The sequence below is a fragment of the Aethalodelphis obliquidens genome, unplaced genomic scaffold, assembly GCF_003676395.1.
Source record: "Aethalodelphis obliquidens isolate GAN/ISIS:26980383/991018 unplaced genomic scaffold, ASM367639v1 scaffold25, whole genome shotgun sequence".
Classification (NCBI taxonomy): Eukaryota; Metazoa; Chordata; class Mammalia; order Artiodactyla; family Delphinidae; genus Aethalodelphis; species Aethalodelphis obliquidens.
In genome coordinates, this window is record NW_020837969.1 from 34052949 (window position 1) to 34058948 (window position 6000).

Here is a 6000-nt window from a genome sequence, read left to right on the forward strand (position 1 = left end):
GGTATTATCTTTCTCAACCGAGAGCTCCAAGCAAACACTACTACTAAGTTAGAGTAGGCTTGCTAGATGAAGCTTACTTGTCATCCCTGCTCTCATCTTTTTCTTCCCAGCTTGACATTCTTCATTGGACAGCATCAAATTAATTGGCTTGCATGGAAAATTCAGCTACTGTATGAGATGACTGCATTTTAATTAGGGCTTTAAGTAATTAAACTCCCTAGTCAACAGTCTTTACATTTAAGTATTATATTAATGAAGAAATTTGTTCTCATAATTTAGCACTGGGTAAGCAAAGATGCGGTTCCCACAGAATCATAGCTTGTGGAAAAAGAAAGAGTAAACATGTATCTGGACATCCCTTTAGTGCCCTGGAAGAAGCACAGCACAGTTACTCATAACACATGCAGTGATAATATTGTTTTTTCAGTTCTGAGTAATGGTGTTATTTGCATCTCCTTTGGGAGATTTCCATAACCTAATGGAGTTTCACAACATTTGGCCCTAATTATTTTTTACTTAATTTAATTCACTGATTGAATTTAGATTGCTTTGCACCAAGCGAAGTTATTCATCCTTTTCCTTGTAAGTAGACACAGCAATTATTGAGGGCAGCTATCACATCCCATCTCAAATGTCACAACTGGGTTAAAAAATCTTTGGGGTTTGCATTACATCATCTATGCTGACGTTTGATGCTCTTCCCAGAATCACTTACAACTTATCTACATTATGATAAATCACATTATATTCTTGGGAACTTTCTTCTCTTGTCGTCAACATGCAAAGTTTGTGTAGCTTCCTAGAATTTTGCCTGAAAAAGTTTGTTTAACTTTTCATGGTCTTCGCCTAATGATAGTTTCTTCCATAACTCAGAGCAAGGACCAAGGGAGCTCTGGTTATCAGAACAGGCCAGGAAGGGACATGCTTGCATTAAGCTGTTGCCACCTGGGAGACATTGGCAATGCCATGCCGAGGTGGGAGGGGGCTTGAAGATAGGGCCCCTCCACGTTGATGAATGCTCCTGCATACAAGGAAGACAAAAGGTGCCCCCATCTGGGTAAAGGGCACAGGGGCTGGGCGAGGGATGCCCTGACACAAGGGAGAATTGAGACGTCTGGGCCAGTCCTGGAACTCAGCTCAAGCTGACCTCAGAGTAGGGGCGGACCCACTGTGAAGCTAGTAAGGCTGATGCATCAGGGACCCTCACTGTGTGGGCCTCTTCCGAGACTCTGGGAGGGGCCCTAGCAGTGTGCTCACATGGTCACATGTTCTTGTAAAATATACCCGCAAAAGGAAAAATAAGATATTTTAAGCACCGTTGGTCCAGCCCTCTGTCTCTGTCCCCTCCCGCTGTGCCTCTGTGCTTCCTCTCGTGTCCAGGGTGTGACGAGCATGCAGGGAGTCTTGGTGCTCCATCTAAGGGGCCGTTGAATCGGGGATGTGTGCAGCTGGGTCGTGACGTATATTTATGGGGCTCACTGTCACGTTTGTGCAGGGTTAAGTGACAGGGAGCTGTCCCCTGGGGTTCCCTGCTTCCACCCCAGCTTGCCTGCTGTGATGTCACGGTGCAGGGTCAGGTTGTGATAAGTGTGTGTCCCGCGGTGCCTGCACTGGTACAACCAGATAGCAGAGCAGAAAGTAGGATTTAAACACTTGGAGACAGAAACAGGTCCTTGGAAAGTTCTCCCAATTATCAAACGTGTAAGATGGTAGGTAGAGGATTCCACTTTCAATAGCACCTGGTCAAAAGGGAAATGTTCTTCTCTCAGGAACAGACACAATAACCCAGTGTATAAAATGATAAAATCCCTGTGCAGTATTTTTCTTTGTTGGCGGAAACCAGTGAGAGGAATTGATCAGACTTCTTGTGCGTGAGGACACAAACCTACCCACGGGGAAACGTGTGTGTGTGAAGCCGTGTGCTCATGCATCTTGACAAGCCACACCCTGTGGGCAGCCTCCTCGTAGGTCTTGTCCTAGCAGAGTCTGGTGGTTCCAGAGGAAATGATGTGCCAAACAGTCACTGACACAAGTGGTCCAGTGACAAAACTCCTGAGCTCAACCATCAGTCAGTCAATGTATGCAGCGGAAGAGTGATTTGATTAAACAGCTGCACAGTTCAATGCAACAAAGCAGCATCATAACCATTTAAAATTGCCTTTGGGACTTCCCTGGTGGCGCAGTGGTTAAGAATCCACCTGCCAGGGCTTCCCTGGTGGCGCAATGGTTGAGAGTCCGCCTGCCGATGCAGGGGACGCGGGTTCGTGCCCCGGTCCGGGAGGATCCCACGTGCTGCGGAGCGGCTGGTCCCGTGAGCCATGGCCGCTGAGCCTGCGCGTCCGGAGCCTGTGCTCCGCAACGGGAGAGGCCACAACAGTGAGAGGCCCGCGTACCGCAAAAAAAAAAAAAAAAAAAAAGAATCCACCTGTCAGTGCAGGCGACACAGGTTTGAGCCCTGGTCCAGGAAGATCCCACATGCCACGGAGCAACTAAGCCCGTGCGCCACAACTACTGAGCCTGCTCTCTGGAGCCCGTGAGCTGCAACTACTTAGCCCATGATCTGCAACTACTGAAGCCCGCGCACCTAGAGTCTTTGCTCTGCAACAAGAGAAGCCACCATAATGAGAAGCCCATGCACCACAGTGAAGACCCAACACAGCCAAAAATAAAATATAAATAAATAAATAAATTTATATTAAAAAAATAAAATTACCTTTGCTCTACTGTAGGCTTTGATTTCAAATTAAGTAGGTATATTTCTTCAGATTTATTGTTCATACTAAAATTTAAATACAATAAGAAGGAAGTAGCCCAGTGGAAGCCCACATTGTAAGAAAGAAAAACTGACAGAGTTTAAAATGTCAAAACCTCTCTGATATAGCACATTGGGAACTAAAAAACTCCCAAAACTTTAATAATTAAACTCGTGAAGGTAAGGATAAGATGAGTTAATAAAGGCAAGAAAATACAGGTAATGAAAATGATGCAGACGAATTTTTAAAGATAAAGAAGGTCAGGACACTTAAGTAGGAAAGAAAAAAAGAAGAAGGAGGATTAAAATAAGAACAAAGTAAAACAATCTGTACAAACAGTACATAAAGGCCAACAGCAGCTTAATTTTGATGAATTCGCTGACTTTGATAAATTCTGTGACCTCAGCTTGTTACAATGAGAAATAATTTTTGACACCATTTAATGAAAACGTTGGTTTTCTTTTTTTCCCCCAAGTTATTATCCCATTAATATTTACAGAAAATCAAACAGCACACACACACACACACACAAAGATGTTTTGAAAATAGACATTCTGGAAAAAAATTTTAAATGATCAAAACTATCATGAGACTCTGGCTGGCCTATTCCAAGACTGCATGTGTCATTTTATTTCTAAACTGCTTTGAAAGGGACAGATATTCCTTATAGGAGACCAGTTTTTAGACTGGATGTGTATGTGAAGAAAGAACCTTCAAAAGTCGTAAAGATTCTATGAAGCACTAGAAGGCTGTACTTGGATCACGTATCAATCAAATAAAAATGTTATATGTCTCAAAGAACAAAGAAATACCGTATTACCTTGATTGCTTGACAGAGTTGTGTTTATTATTTTTTAATGAAAAGTTTGTTCTGATGTTGCAATGAAAAGTGGCTGTCCTTAAATAATGCAACTTCCATGGGAATTGTTGTGGTAATTACTGAATTTGATTCACTTTTGCATGAGCAATTGGCAGTTAAAAAATTTAAAAGTGACTTGCTTATCCAAAATAGCTTACATAATATTAACAAAAATAGCTTGAAATGTATAAAAAATAAATAAACCAGAAAACAAATGGACTCCATTATTATAAATTATTATAAATTCTCCATAGGAGATGACAGATGCTTTATCAGCTGCTATATTACTCTTATAATAGAAAACCCTATGCATGATTTTTAACTTTTTTGCCAACTGAAAATCATTTATCTGTGAACTTATTCAATAAAGTAAAAGAAACGGTCAGACAACACGTAGAAGGAGAATACAACAGCTGCAAGCACTATTTCAAAATATTAATGATTATGTAGCGCATGTGACATACGCAGCTGGCTTCCTAATCTCTTCAGAGAAAAAGCTGCCCCAACAGTATGACGCTGTTGATGACTGCGGTATTCCTGTAATAGTTAGGATCTGTGCCTTCCAGGTTTGTCTGGCACAGTGCGAGCCACTGGAAATACAATGTGAGCCATAGTAAATGTTTCTAGTGCCACAATTGAAACAAGTAAAAACGAACAGTTGAGGTTTTTTCATGATACGTTTTATTTAACCCTATGGATCTTAACATGTAATCAACAGAAATATATTTGAACATTTTACATTCTAATTTTTTGGTATTAAGTCTTTGAAATCTGGGGTGTATTTTACGTCACAGCACTCAATTCCGACCAGCCCCATTTCAGGTGCTCACAGCCTCGTGAGGTTAGCACCTGCCCTGTGGAACAGTGCAGGTATAGCAGGTGGTGTGTTTCAAGCACAGATGACATCTCGGATTTTTCTTTAAAGGGTTTAAAATGCAGTGAAACCGTTTGCTCATCACAAACTTGCAACTGGGGTGCAAGGTACCAGCAAGCTGAATTCACTGCCGGCAGAGCATGCGGCTGACTCCAGGGGCTGGACCTCCCCGGGGGATGAAAATGGAAAAGCGCACGCAGCTCGGTAGGGCTCTCAGAGGAGAGCAGCGCGGGGGCGGGAGCATTAGCAGGGGGTCCCAGGGAGAGCTGGAGACCCCTGCAGCCGAGCCCCAGGCTCCCAGAGGGGCGCCCTGGGCGCTGACAAAGTAACAAGGCCGGGAGGAGACGCCGGGCTCACGGGGACCAACAGACGCCAGCGAGGGGCACCGGGGCCCTGGATCCTGTCTGGGTGCTCCTGACTCTCGGGACAGTCCTCAGTTAGGTGCTGTCATCCTGGATTGACAGCCGACACCCGTGGGGGGGCCTCTGACGTCCCCCGGGAGGAGCGGAATCGGGGTTTGAACGCTCGGGTAGGCGGGGCGGGGGTACGGATGGGAGGGGGCGTGGGTCCCGAGACGTGCAGAGGTCTCAGAGCCGAAACACAAGCCGTACAATCCCAGCTTGACTCCCCATCCCTCGTCCGGCGTTGCCTGAAAATCAAGGGTTTTCTTACGGCTACACTGTGCCTTTGACCAGGAGCGGCCTGGGAAGCAAGGATTAGGCACCTCCAGGTACCAACGGACGCCGCTTAGGGGCTTCCTAGAGACCCTGTGTCCTGGGAGCAGGGACCACCTCCGCGTTGCAGCATTGCTAAATTCCATTTGAACTAGGTCAGCTTTTATTTCCCTCAGACCCGTGTTTTCCGGAACTCTTCTGAGAAAATTGAATCCATGGAGTACAATTGAATTGAATTGAATTGAAGCCTTCTCACTTTTCCCTCTTGCTTGTAGATACACTTTTTAAGCAGGAAAATGCTTCCAAAGGAAGAGACGGTAAAAGCACATGAAATGAATCTTCGTCTGAGAGAACAGCCTCCAAGTAATTAAAAGCCGATTGTCTCCTCCTGGGCCCTTTAGTTTCTGGTTTCTGCCTGAGGACTTTAAGGGATGAATGGATAAAGAAGATGTGGCACATATATACAATGGAATATTACTCAGCCATAAAAAGAAACGAAATTGAGCTATTTGTAATGAGGTGGATAGACCTAGAGTCTGTCATACAGAGTGAAGTAAGTCAGAAAGAAAAAGACAAATACCGTATGCTAACACATATATATGGAATTTAAGGAAAAAAAATGTCATGAAGAACCTAGGGGTAAGGCAGGAATAAAGATGCAGACCTCCTAGAGAACGGACTTGAGGTTATGGGGAGGGGGAAGGGTGAGCTGTGACAGGGCGAGAGAGAGTCATGGACATATACACACTAACAAACGTAGTAAGGTAGATAGCTAGTGGGAAGCAGCCGCATGGCACAGGGATATTGGCTCGGTGCTTTGTGACAGCCTGGAGGGGTGGG

The 6000-nt window shown here is 44.6% G+C and overlaps 1 long non-coding RNA gene across 1 annotated transcript in view; it reads left to right on the top strand.

Annotated features, from left to right (window-relative positions):
* Window positions 1-5676, top strand: part of LOC113628927 (uncharacterized) — a 44512-nt gene extending 38836 nt beyond the window's left edge. The window contains exons 2-3 of the long non-coding RNA XR_003436300.1: window positions 4538-4690; window positions 5436-5676. This is a non-coding gene — a long non-coding RNA (uncharacterized LOC113628927). The remainder of the gene's footprint in view (window positions 1-4537; window positions 4691-5435) is intronic.
* Window positions 5677-6000: the final 324 nt, after the last annotated feature.